General features: G+C 45.8%; 1 protein-coding gene across 1 annotated transcript in view; it reads left to right on the top strand.

Moving 5' to 3' along the window:
* Nucleotides 1–330: 330 nt before the first annotated feature.
* The window catches only part of LOC146809384 (sodium-dependent neutral amino acid transporter B(0)AT2-like), a 90,677-nt gene continuing 76,965 nt past the window's right edge, over nucleotides 331–14,042 (top strand). The window contains exon 1 of the mRNA XM_085616198.1: nucleotides 331–604. The gene's annotated coding sequence lies outside the window, so the exon portion shown is untranslated. The remainder of the gene's footprint in view (nucleotides 605–14,042) is intronic.

Below are 14,042 nucleotides of genomic sequence, written 5' to 3'. Positions count from 1 at the left end.
GTGTAGACCAGAGGCGCAACTAGAGCCAAATTTCGGGGGGGGGGGGCTGAATTTTAAGCAATAGGCTGAGTGGAGCTGCAGGGGCTCTTAGAAGGGGTCATTAACATGCAAATGGTCTTTTAAAGACCTGTGAAGTGCTCGGGTGCGGCTGCTTTTTTGCCCGGGAAGGTGTCTCATCCCGGGCTGCCACACACGACGGGGGGGGGGGGGGGGGGGCTGAAGCCCTATGAGTCCAATGGGTGTTGTGCGCCTGGTGTAGACTGTCTGTGAGCGCAAGGGGCGGTCTAATGCGAAGGACCCGCCCCTGTGCCAGCTAGCTGATGCAATTTTGACTCAGTTTGAGAAGGAGCAGGCGCGCCACCGCATTGATAGTTTGAGGAGAGTGCCCTCGCCGCGCTCCCCCTTCCGCGACCCACCGACTGAGCACCCCAGGAGCGAGGACCCCGGCAGGACAGATCGCAGCTCAGGGCGGCGGCAGCAGGCGAGCTCGTGTTGCTCGGACCCTGGCTCCATGCTGGAGTGGGATTCTACACATGCGGTGAAGACAGACTGAAGGATATCCTTGAGTCGGGCCGGTGAGATCAACGCTTCACGTTACTACTCAGTAAGTGCGACGTGGAATCAACTCACGATGAGTGATATGATCTGGCTGCTGTCAGTGCGCGCCCGTGGACGCTGCTTCCCGCGCCCACTGACAGTGTATGGCGGTGGGGGAAGGAGGGGCCAGGGAAAAGTAGACAGGTGCGAAAGAGAAGGCAGACGAGAGGGGGGAGAAAGAACTACTGAGAGGGGAGACTAGCGCAAAGAGGTAAGGAGAATGCGGGGAGGATACGGGGACAGAGACAGTACAAATACCTCAGGGCAGAGCGGAGGCAGAGGTGACACGTGCACAGGGAGGGTGCGGATGCCGGCGCAGGCGGCGTTGCCAATAGGCACTGTTTATTTTGGCATGCTTGTGGTGCATGATGGGACATGTGTGTGTGCTAAGGGGGAGCATTAGAAGGACAGTTGAAGGAGCATATACAATTGTACACGACATTGTTCTCATGCGTTTCCATAGTATAGGTCTTTGTGTTAATGCCTCTGCATGTTTGGGCAAAACTGTGAATGTCTGTAGATACGTCTCTGCGTTTGGCTTATTTTTGTGGGCACGTCTTGAGTCTACTCTTGTCTGTAGATGGCAGCGTGTTTGCAGGCCCCTACATGCGAGTTTGTGTATATGTCACGTATGTGTGTAGACGATAGCAAATCTGTTGGTGTACAGTACCCTTTTAAGTGTGTCTGCATGGCAGCACTCCCGCCTACTTGTCTTTGTAGGTTAATAGCTGTGTCTGCTTGGTTGCCTTTCACAAGAAAACTACGAACTGAAACTGTTCCGCCGTCTAGGAGCCCGTAGGCTCACTTGTGTGTGTTTGTGGACACTAGGGTGTATGTAATGTAAATTCTGGGGGTGTGGTTGGGTGTCTCTGTCTTGGAGTTGTTGGATTGGATCTTGAACTGCGGGGCGGCGCCCATTCTCAAGAAAGCAGTCCTGAACTCGAGTCGCGCACGCTCCGTTTCACACTGAGGCCCTTCCCTCACACACTGCTTTTATTTCTCTCACATGCCAGTATTTGCTGTACTGGCCCTTTCACCATGCACCATTATCTCTTTGGTCTTCCCCCACTCATGCTGCTCTTTACACTCTCTAAGGTCGATCCCTTTCATATGTGATCCTACCTGTCACTATGATTTTAGTCACCTACTCAGGGTCGGATTAGGGTGCAAAATTGGCCCTGCACACAAAAAAAGTGTCCCACATTTGCGGATCGCAACCTTACAAGAATCATTGTGTGGTTAGCATTAGGGGCTTATTTTGGGAAGAAACTTGTGGTAAATTATGCTTTTTTAAGTTTCAAATGCCAGTAGCAGGATCCTAGACTGGAAACACTGCTATTACATTACAGATCACGTGCGTCTTCTGACATATACCTTCAGGTCAATAAAGCTCTCAGCGTCCGGTCCCTGAACGCATTGCTCTCTTTTTAGATACCCAAGACCTTGCTCACCCACGAATCTATGGGTCCCCTATCATGACCTAAACTCCTGGGCATCCATAGGGATTCTCAGTCACTTCTATCCAACATGGATCTGCAGACTAACGCTCTTCCAACTTACCCCCCTTCCTTTCTCATATTTTGGTAGGGCTCCCTTGTTAAACACCTATATTTCTCTCTCTCTCACTGTGGTGCTTCTCCTGAAACCCTGGTTCTTTCCTCTCACTGTAGTATTTTCTATCCTATCATGGTTAATCCCTGTCTCACTATAGTCTTTCTAATAGCTGATTTTCTCACCGTAAGATCGTTCCCTCACATGACAGTTCTAACCTTACACTGTGGTCCTTCCCTGTCACATTGGTCTTTCTAATACTGAGTTCTCCTTCCCATTATAATCTTTTCTACTCAGAGGGTGATTTTTCCTTTTTAGGGCAAACAAAGCAAAACCAAAGGGAATGATGGTTGGAGTGTTGAACATTTCAAGCACTCACCCCCAGTCAACTGATCTGGGTTTAATCCATCATCATTCATTAGCTCACTCCGCCACCCCAGTTCAGACATGGCCATATGAAAATCAGTCTGATCCTGTGCCTCATAGGAACAGTCCAGCCCGAACTGCCAAGCCATGTCTTCCCTGGACTGGAAACAAGCATCCTGGGACCAGTTTCTGGCTAATCAGCCGTCATCAGCCAGGCTAGCTTGAATCCAGTGGCAAAATGAGCAAGGGACCCACGTCTGGGCATACCCTGCCAACTTAGGGCGAACAAAGCAAAACCAAAGGGGATGATGGATGGAGTTTTGAACATTGCAAGCACTCACCCCCAGTTAACTGATCTGGGTTTAATTCATCATCATTCCTTAGCTCACTCCACCACCCCAGTTCAGACATGGCCATATGCAAATCAGTCTGACCCTGTGCCTCATGGGAACAGTCCAGCCCAAACTCACTTTGCCACTGGATTCAAGCTAGCCTGGCTGATGACGGCTGATTAGCCAGAAACCGGTCCCAGGATGCTTGTTTCTGGTCCAGGGAAGACATGGCTTGGCTGTTCGGGCTGTACTTTTCCCATGAGGCACAGGGTCAGACTGATTTGCATATGGCCCTGTCTGAACTGGGGTGGCGGAGTGAGCTAAAGAATAATGATGGTTTAAACCCAGATCAGTTGACTGGGTGTGAGTGCTTGCAATGTTCAACACTCCGTCCATCATCCCCTTTGGTTTTGCTTTGTTCGCCCTAAGTTGGCAGGGTATGCCCAGACGTGGGTCCCTTGCAAACTTTGCCACTGGATTCAAGCTAGCCTGGCTGATGACGGCTGATTAGCCAGAAACCAGTCCCAGGATGCTTGTTTCCAGTCCAGGGAAGACATGGCTTGGCAGTTCGGGCTGGACTGTTCCCATGAGGCACAGGATCAGACTGATTTGCATATGGCCATGTCTGAACTGGGGTGGCGAAGTGAGCTAAAGAATGATGATGGATTAAACCCAGATCAGTTGACTGGGGGTGAGTGCTTGCAATGTTCAACACTCCGTCCATCATCCCCTTTGGTTTTGCTTTGATTTTTCCTTTTCACATACGTCTTTTCCTTTGGCGCTATGGTCCTTTCACGCATATTGTGATCCTTCAGGCTCGTGCGTATTGCCTTTCCTTCTTACGCTATACTCTTCCTCTCTCTCGTTGTGGCTCTTCTTTATTTTATTATGGTCATTGGTCATCATTTCCTCGCCCTGAGAGTAGGTCATATGACCACCTAATAACATCTGTAATAAACTGCCATGGATTCAGCAGCTGTCCTCTCTCGACTAGGCCATTCCCTCTTCTCCCCGTCACTGGCATTCTGATTCGCCAACCTGGAACATGCTAGGGTATTTCAGGGTGTGCTAACTGGAAATTTGTGTCAAATACCAACTAGGTACTTGTCAGGTTTTACCTGCTAGAAACGTGGGGATATGCAATTTCCTCATGGACAAATAACACGTTCATTTAGCGCATGGGCACACACTGCTGGACCTGGATCCTGTTTTGGGTTCAAACAGAAGTTCTCACCCTGTAGTTGTAATCGGGGGCCTATGTTTTCTCTCTTATAAGCTGTCCAGCATTCGTCCCACTCACTGAGCGGGTCACTTCAACCCCAAACTATGCTAGACTTCTTATACTCCTCTCTCTTCACATAATCGATGCCTTGCCACCCGTACACATTTTTTTCTAACAACCTGCACTGAGCACACCATTCTGAACTTTATTTATTGATATCACAAAACGGTAGGTGTTGGAATCTGATCTGTAGAGATTTTGTTTCTGAGTATTCACAATGTGCAAGTAAACAATATAAAGAATAAAACACTGTAAGATAAGACATGTATGTGTGCGTACAGATTATTTGTTGTGGAGAGGTTCTGTGGAAGGGTGGTACAAAATATTTAGGCATATAGCGGCCTGCCTTCATACCTGTAACAAGCATTGGCAAAGCCAGTAGGTGTCACCTTTTGAATTTATTGGTTTTGCCAATATTTGCTTTTCCAATGCTGAGCAGCATCCGCCTACAGAAAGCAAAGTAACATTTACTCAATCTTGCTAGTCATCCCGCTATTGTGCTCTAACATGATGACAAAAGTGCACTGGCTACCATTTTGTTTATTTTCTTATTTACCATTCCATTCATTGTGACTCACCTTTGGAGAGGTAAATAAAGCATGTGTAAAAGCACATTCACACAATTCAGTGGCCTGGCAGCAAATGGCAGTAGCACAGCCCTCCAAAAATTAAAGACAAAAAAATGTATACAGATTTTTTTGTTGTTGTAGAGAATCCAGAATGGAGGGGTGGGCAAGCATCAGAGTAGCTGGTAGGACATATACAACTCTGAGAAGTAAAGAGGCCATCGAGGCAGGGAGAGTAAATAAATAATATTTACAACAAATATGTAAAAAAGCATAAAGGGTCAAGGTGGGTTGGAAGCAATCAAAGCGGGGTGGGGTAGCAACAGTGCATTTGGGTTGGAGGTGGTATGTTAGGGGGAAGCAGTACATTAGGGAGAAAGTAAGAAAATGTATGGACTCTTATGTACTGATAAGAAAAAAAATAGTTCCCTGAATGAACAGTGAAAGGATGCAAACCATCCAATCAAAAAGGATGGTAAAGAAGTAATGCTCCAAGGGCTGGACAAACACAAGAAGAGGAACTAAAGCCACTGAATAAAAAGCAAGCAAATGAGTGACAAGAAAGCCAACCAGTGGTAAGCAATGAACTGGCCATCAGCCGCTATAGGTTTTTGTATAGTCTTTCACAAACAGCCAAAAGCTGTCAGTAGACAAGACCTAAAAAGGCAAAAAAAGTCTGCTTTCCTCTAGTGGTGGAACAGTGATAGAAGGCTAAGATTGGCAGCATTGCACTCCACAACTAAAAGCATCCTATCTTATTTAATAAAACTAAAAGCTTATTTGTAGCACAAGCATGTGGGTAGTTACATTTGAAGAAAGTACAGGAATCGATATGCATTTTGCATGGTGATAAAAAGGTGCAAGTTATATTGGAGCTGCAAGGATTTGTGATCTCTAGCTGTAGAAAACAGTGACCTATAAGATTTTTACATGGAACGTCTGGGGCCCGGCCAGTTATGTAAAGAGAAATGGGGTGCATCCTATGTAAGACGCATTGGAGGGAGCATCACCTGCCTGCAGGAGATGCACCCTGAGGCAGACAAACAGAAGAAATGCGGCTGCCCGCAGCCCACGCAGGGGGCCACTCAAGCGGGCTGCCCTCTAGTGCCATCTGGGCACCAACCCACCCCCCTCTCTAATGCGGGAACTCAGGGAGGGTCCCCCCTCCTTGCCTGTAGCGCGCTGGCGCGTCACTTCCGGCACGCCGATGGATGGGGCGAAGGTTTATAGGTCTTCCCCCGCCATCCTTGCGTCTTCTGTTGCGCCGGACACGCCGTCTATGGGTACAGAAGGGTACCTCTGCAGGGCACAATAGGGGTGCCAGAGCCAAATCCCAGGAGCCTCATGGCAGGTTCCTGGAAAACCGCATTGACGTCCCGTTAGTCCTTCGGGCGGTTGTGGGCCTGAACAACCGGGGGCTTGCCTTGCTATGCTCCGCCCTGAAAGGGGCGTGAGTAATAAGGGACCAATGTGTCACGTGATCTGGAAAGTGGATCACACCATAAGGTGTAGCACTGATTGGGTTCTCCCCAGTGCTGCTTGGCTCATCAGGCGGGCAGGCAGCACAGTTTGGTTACAGCTGCCTGCCCTTGGATCGCCCGTAAGATAACCCACCATATTGCATACTTTTGTGTGGAATAAACCTGCAGCAATATTTACCCAAACAAAAGTTGTATTGTGTATTTATTTATTTAGCATGCATGCTATGTGTTTGTGTGGGTGGGGTGTGCTGCCAATGGTTGCACTAAGATGGAGGGGGCAACTGATCATGTCCACTTTTTCCCTCCTACTCTTGTGGAGTGGCAGTCTTAGCGGCACCCGGCGTCCACTTTCGTACGATCTACATGGAGGCAGGCACGCAGGGTCAATACATCTTGGTTTTGGATGGAGTGGATGTAACTATCTGGAACGTCTATACCTCCAATATCGATATTAAGGATTTCTTTCCGCAATTGTAATCACTGGTGATGGATAACATGGTGTTACTGCTAAATGGAGGATGCAGAACTGGAGAAAGAAACAACATATTCTGCACGTGAAGATAGTGCTACATTAGGCATGTTTGATAGGCACTAGAATGAGACCGCTTTTTTCTAGACAACTGCTATACCACTGGCCCAGCTAGATCAGTTGATCATCTCAGAGGTTGGTAGCGAAAAGTAATGGCTGGTTCATATGTAAACAAATATTGCTAGCTTTAGAAAACACATTGCTGGACATAGGAACGCAATATGTGTCCCTTGATGGTAGAAGCCCTGGTACAAACAAGCTCTCTCTCTCTCTCTCTCTCTCTCTCTCTCACTCCCTCCCCCCCCCCCCCTCGCCCCCGCCTTGCTTAGCAGTTCTGTGGTTAATTGGTAATTTGCGAGTGTTCATTGTGGTGCTGCCAGTTCAGACATTTGCAAAAACAACAGTTGATGGACAGAATGCAGAACAATGTCATACATTCACCCCAGTACAGAGATCTGGGCCTAAATCCATCGTTGTTGGCTCACCATGCCTTTCCAGTTTGAACCCAGCCATATGCAAATCAGTCTTGACCCTGTGCCTCATGGGAACAGTCCAGTCCAGACATTAGCATGCCAAGGGGATAAGTTTCAGCCTCATTTGCTGTCAATGTTTGTCCTTGCTGATTGTATCCTCTCGCCCTAAATTTCGTGGCCCTTTGGGTTGTTAAGATTCTTGTCAGGTTGTTGATGTTTCCTCTAAGGAAAAAAACAAAGATGCAAACAGTGTAAAACGTGTTGCTTTCTGCATTTTCTAGTGCGAACTACAGCACCACACCATACTCTAATTAAACAACACATGAATGAGAAAAAAATACACAACATGAAATCCGGGGTGGGGGGGGGGGGCTAGTAAAGAGCAAAATTGCTAACAGAAAATTGGTTTACTAGACTGATATTCACCAGTCAGTGTATAGATGTAATTTACCTACTAAGTAAATATGCACTTATGAATAAAAAAGGATTACCACTGTAAAAGTGACATATGACTGAATCGTGTCTGTTCTGGGTTGTTTTCACCAGTTTCGGTGATGCCACTGCATCGTATTCAGAGGTCATATTGTTCCCCTGATGTCATGTGGTCAACGGTCATGGGGGCTGCTTTTCTGTGACTTCATTAGGAGGAGTGAGATGTTGTGTGATGTCACTTCTATTACTCCTATAATGTTTTTGAACCAAATGCCACTGACTGTAGTGAGTGGGAAAAACATCTACAAAACTGTTATTTTTTAGAGGAAAGCTGTTTATAGTTAAACAGCTGATATGCAATACTTTTAAAAAAGCAGCAAGGTACCCATCCACTTTTATATTTTGCTGTTTAGCTACTTGACATTACTGTCAACGTGGCATGCTTCCTGGGAAGAAGCGGATCCTCTCAGCAGACTGGGCCATGCTACAGTTGGATGGCACTGAACTGTGTAGTTCCGAACTGTGCATGCAATACTGATAGTCTTCAAAACCTGGTGCTTTCTTGACCACATAAAAACATTTTCAATGTAAAGAATTTGCATTCTTACTGGGACAGGAAAAATATCTTAAGAGACTGCTCTCCTACTAAGAGGGTTTAAGAAATCCTTCGGTTTTCTTTCACTCTCGTCTTCCGCCATATTCTACAGAAATTCATCTAATCATACAATTTATAAATATTCTGTGTATCCCTTTTCTGGCTTTACAAGACTGTTTCTTTAGACCTAGTCTTGTCTCACAACATGTTTCTGGGTCTCTCTGAACTTCCTGGCTCTCCAGTTCAGAAGGTTGGGATGATTTTCGTACCCTCTCCATTCTATAGCCAAACCATAGCCGAGTTTCTGAGGACGAGCCTAGACACACATTGGCTTCTTGAAGGATAATATAGACCGGTGTAAAACAAGTGTCTCGCCTTCTGCTGTTGGGTTGTCGACAAACAACTAAGCCCATTTCTTGTGTTCCCTAATAATGTACCATAGTTAATTACAGGGGCCTATGTTAACAGGTCTGAAGGTTAGTTTTCTCTAAAAAAACAGGGCACTGAAGATACATTCTTGATGTTATTCCTCATTTTCACCCTTCCATTAGATCTCACACTGCAATCTGGTATTAATCTTGTCACAGTCGTAAAGCCACAATTCTTTTGAACACATGGCTTTTTGCAACATTGACTTGATGCCTTCAAAGATACCCTTTTTAGGTCTCGCGAGCCAAAGGCTCGAAGAGACATTTTATAACTGGGCTTTTCAAAGTGCTGCCGTGGCCTAAAGCTACAGTGCACGTGAACGTGCACGCGCGCAGCGCCATGTGTCTTTCCTCCGTAGCGATCGTAATCATGATCACTTTCACTTTCGCGGGCTCCTCTGTTGCTGGTTTGTTGTTGTTAAACTAAGCTGTTTACACCAAAGGCATCACCCCCGTTCTGTGCTACTTTAGCAGTCAAGCGCTTTTAAAACCTCTAGGATTTTTCTTTTGCCATTTTATGCAACTGCTTTTTATTATTGCTAGGATTTCACGCAAAGCCACGTTGTGCTAGGTTAGTAGATCTGCCTCTGCATGTAAACGCTGTTCCCGCCCTGATATGCCCCCACTGCATTACATTAAGAGGGGGCTTGCTGCTATGCAATACAGAGCCAGACATTTTGCTTCAAATTATCAGCGCAAAACCTCTCTTTTGTTTGACAATTGGTGTTTGTTCTGCTTTGTGTCGCGCTAGAGTACTCCTAAAAGAATAGTCAATCTGAGCCTACCATTATGGGGTTTAAAAGTTTGGAGCCAACGTCGGTTTGCCAAATTGAGGAGTTTTGCCCACAATACACGTGTTGCTCTGCAGTGATGAGACAGCACGTCACGTCAGCTGCACGGCTCGAGCCAACAACAGGCAGTCTCTCCTCACGACTGCAACAGCCAAGTTGCGATAGGAGGGGCGCTGCTTACGAGCCCTGAGACAGCCGTGCGCGTGCACATCGCCTGTCCGGGCGCATGCCATCTCCTGTCCTGTCAGAACCCCTCGATCTCAGATGAGATTGCTGCACAGAAATCCATAGAAAACCAAGTTTCTCAAGCCCAGCAAATACCAATCCCCGAGCCTCCATACTCTCTCTCAAAATTTAACTTGACTTTGCGGCTTACTTGTAGTTTGCAAATGCATATAGGAATTACTAGGACGGCCCTAACAAATCTTTATCTAGAATGCACTTTTTGAAACTCTTACCATGAGTCAGCTGGCACTGTGATCGGCTAAATGACTGTGTACAGAAATTCTGGGAACAGACCTATTGTTTAGCTTCCATTTCTGTGTCACTTCAAAATTGGTAGTATTTCTGCTTTCACTTTTTCTCTAACAAGACGGATGGCAACAAGAAATAATGCCTCTTAGGGTCCAACTACAAATCTCCACAAGCCTGAAGAGACAAAGTGTGAGTGTATGCCACATTCTTGGCCATGATGTGGTGGAGTACACAATGACCACCTTCCCTGAGAGTAATGAGTGGTGAAGGCAATGGCCATTCCTGAAGTTTCACCTAACTATGAATACTGTACTTTTAGAGAATATGCAGTGTGGCACCCTAGTCATGTGGGCAAAGGTCAGGGGGGCTGCTTTTCTGGGACTTCATTAGGAGGAGTGAGATGTTGTGTGATGTCACTTCTATTACTCCTATAATGTTGTTGAACCAAATGCCACTGACTGTCGTGAGTGGGAAAAACATCTACAGAACTCTTATTTTGTAGAGAAAAGCTGTTTATAGTTAAACAGCTGATATGCAATACTTTTAAAAAAGCAGCAAGGTACCCATCCACTTTTATATTTTGCTGTTTAGCTACTTGACATTACTGTCAACGTGGCATGCTTCCTGGGAAGAAGCGGATCCTTTCAGCAGACTGGGCCATGCTACAGTTGGATGGCACTGAACTGTGTAGTTCCGAACTGTGCATGCAATACTGATAGTCTTCAAAACCTGGTGCTTTCTTGACCACATAAAAACATTTTCAATGTAAAGAATTTGCATTCTTACTGGGACAGGAAAAATATCTTAAGAGACTGCTCTCCTACTAAGAGGGTTTAAGAAATCCTTCGGTTTTCTTTCACTCTCGTCTTCCGCCATATTCTACAGAAATTCATCTAATCATACAATTTATAAATATTCTGTGTATCCCTTTTCTGGCTTTACAAGACTGTTTCTTTAGACCTAGTCTTGTCTCACAACATGTTTCTGGGTCTCTCTGAACTTCCTGGCTCTCCAGTTCAGAAGGTTGGGATGATTTTCGTACCCCCACCATTCTATAGCCAAACCATAGCCGAGTTTCTGAGGACGAGCCTAGACACACATTGGCTTCTTGAAGGATAATATAGACCGGTGTAAGACAAGTGTCTCGCCTTCTGCTGTTGGGTTGTCGACAAACAACTAAGCCCATTTCTTGTGTTCCCTAATAATGTACCATAGTTAATTACAGGGGCCTATGTTAACAGGTCTGAAGGTTAGTTTTCTCTAAAAAAACAGGGCACTGAAGATACATTCTTGATGTTATTCCTCATTTTCACCCTTCCATTAGATCTCGCACTGCAATCTGGTATTAATCTTGTCACAGTCGTAAAGCCACAATTCTTTTGAACACATGGCTTTTTGCAACATTGACTTGATGCCTTCAAAGATACCCTTTTTAGGTCTCGCGAGCCAAAGGCTCGAAGAGACATTTTATAACTGGGCTTTTCAAAGTGCTGCCGTGGCCTAAAGCTACAGTGCACGTGAACGTGCACGCGCGCAGCGCCATGTGTCTTTCCTCCGTAGCGATCGCAATCACGATCACTTTCACTTTCGCGGGCTCCTCTGTTGCTGGTTTGTTGTTGTTAAACTAAGCTGTTTACAACAAAGGCATCACCCCCGTTCTGTGCTACTTTAGCAGTCAAGCGCTTTTAAAACCTCTAGGATTTTTCTTTTGCCATTTTATGCAACTGCTTTTTATTATTGCTAGGATTTCACGCAAAGCCACGTTGTGCTAGGTTAGTAGATCTGCCTCTGCATGTAAACGCTGTTCCCGCCCTGATATGCCCCCACTGCATTACATTAAGAGGGGGCTTGCTGCTATGCAATACAGAGCCAGACATTTTGCTTCAAATTATCAGCGCAAAACCTCTCTTTTGTTTGACAATTGGTGTTTGTTCTGCTTTGTGTCGCGCTAGAGTACTCCTAAAAGAATAGTCAATCTGAGCCTACCATTATGGGGTTTAAAAGTTTGGAGCCAACGTCGGTTTGCCAAATTGAGGAGTTTTGCCCACAATACACGTGTTGCTCTGCAGTGATGAGACAGCACGTCACGTCAGCTGCACGGCTCGAGCCAACAACAGGTAGTCTCTCCTCACGACTGCAACAGCCAAGTTGCGATAGGAGGGGCGCTGCTTACGAGCCCTGAGACAGCCGTGCGCGTGCACATCGTCTGTCCGGGCGCATGCCATCTCCTGTCCTGTCAGAACCCCTCGATCTCAGATGAGATTGCTGCACAGAAATCCATAGAAAACCAAGTTTCTCAAGCCCAGCAAATACCAATCCCCGAGCCTCCATACTCTCTCTCAAAATTTAACTTGACTTTGCGGCTTACTTGTAGTTTGCAAATGCATATAGGAATTACTAGGACGGCCCTAACAAATCTTTATCTAGAATGCACTTTTTGAAACTCTTACCATGAGGCAGCTGGCACTGTGATCGGCTAAATGACTGTGTACAGAAATTCTGGGAACAGACCTATTGTTTAGCTTCCATTTCTGTGTCACTTCAAAATTGGTAGTATTTCTGCTTTCACTTTTTCTCTAACAAGACGGATGGCAACAAGAAATAATTCCTCTTAGGGTCCAACTACAAATCTCCACAAGCCTGAAGAGACAAAGTGTGAGTGTATGTCACATGCTTGGCCATGATGTGGTGGAGTACACAATGATCACCTTCCCTGAGAGTAATGAGTGGTGAAGGCAATGGCCATTCCTGAAGTTTCACCTAACTATGAATACTGTACTTTTAGAGAATATGCAGTGTGGCACCCTAGATGCATTTTTTAGGCTTGTTTTGATGCAGATTGGAGTTTTAGGACTCAACTACCAGAAACCGTCAGAGTGACTTTATAATCCCGCCGGGATTCCAGCACCCCCCTCTCCTAATACAACAAAGAACGAATGTGTATTTTACGTTCCTTCGCTATGCCGTACTTTATAATCATTTTTCAAAGGGAGCGATTCTTGTCCGTTGGTAGCGCCTATTACCGCAGCGCTACAAAACCGAATACAGGAGCTGCTGGTTTACACAGAAAACAAGATATTGATATTCCACCCATGTGTTTTCTTCGTGTGAGTTGTATAAAGTAGGTCCCTGTGGCATTAAATGGGTCTTGCACAGCTTGTCTGGTCTGCCACCGTGTGCGATCTCTTAGTCTTCGTAGTTGGGCTTGTTCGATTCACTAGCCCTATACCTTCATCCCACCCCTCCCAGTCTATACTTTAAACATGAGCATATTTCCACTTCAGTGCACAACATATAATTCCACATCATGCCACATACTATGCCACATAATTTCACTCCCTACAACATAATTCCACTCTGTGTCACATAATGCCTCTTCCCTTTCGCGCCACATAATTCAGCTCAACATATTTCCACTCAACTCAACACAATTCCTTGCCATGCGACACAATTGCACATCACATAAATCCATGCCACATAATTCTACTATATGCCACACACTTTCACTCCACACCACATAATTCCACACCACGTCACATAATTCCACTCCACATCACTTAATCCCACTCCACACAATTGCACTCCATGTCACACAGTGGCACTCCTCACAATTCATGTCTCAAAATTTCACTCCATGGCACACAATTGCACGCCATACAATTTCACACCACACAATTCCATGCCACACAATTCCATGCCAAATAATTCTGCGCCACTTAAATCCAATCCATGGCATGTAATGCCATGCCACACAATTCAACTCAACATAATTCGGCTCCATGCCACATAATTCCACGGCACGTAATTCCACTCAACACCACACAATTCATTACCATGTCACATAATTCCACTCCATGCTATATGATTTCCACTCCACTCAGTGACACTCCATGTCACCCAATTGCACTCCACATCACACAATTGCATTTCACGCCACACAATTCCACGTTGCACAATTCCACTCCAGTCAACACAATTACACTCCGTGCAACACAATTCTGCACCACACAATTCAACTCCATGCCACCTAATTGCACTCCACCCTCATATTTCCAATCCAAGCCACATAATTCCACTCCATGTCGCATAATTCCAATCCTCTCAATGCCGCACAATACCATGCAAAACAATTCCATGCAACACAA

The sequence above is a fragment of the Triturus cristatus genome, chromosome 7 (assembly GCF_964204655.1).
Source record: "Triturus cristatus chromosome 7, aTriCri1.1, whole genome shotgun sequence".
In the NCBI taxonomy this organism is placed as follows: Eukaryota; Metazoa; Chordata; class Amphibia; order Caudata; family Salamandridae; genus Triturus; species Triturus cristatus.
Note: the sequence above shows the minus strand (reverse complement) of the source record. Positions and strands in the feature narration are given on the sequence as shown.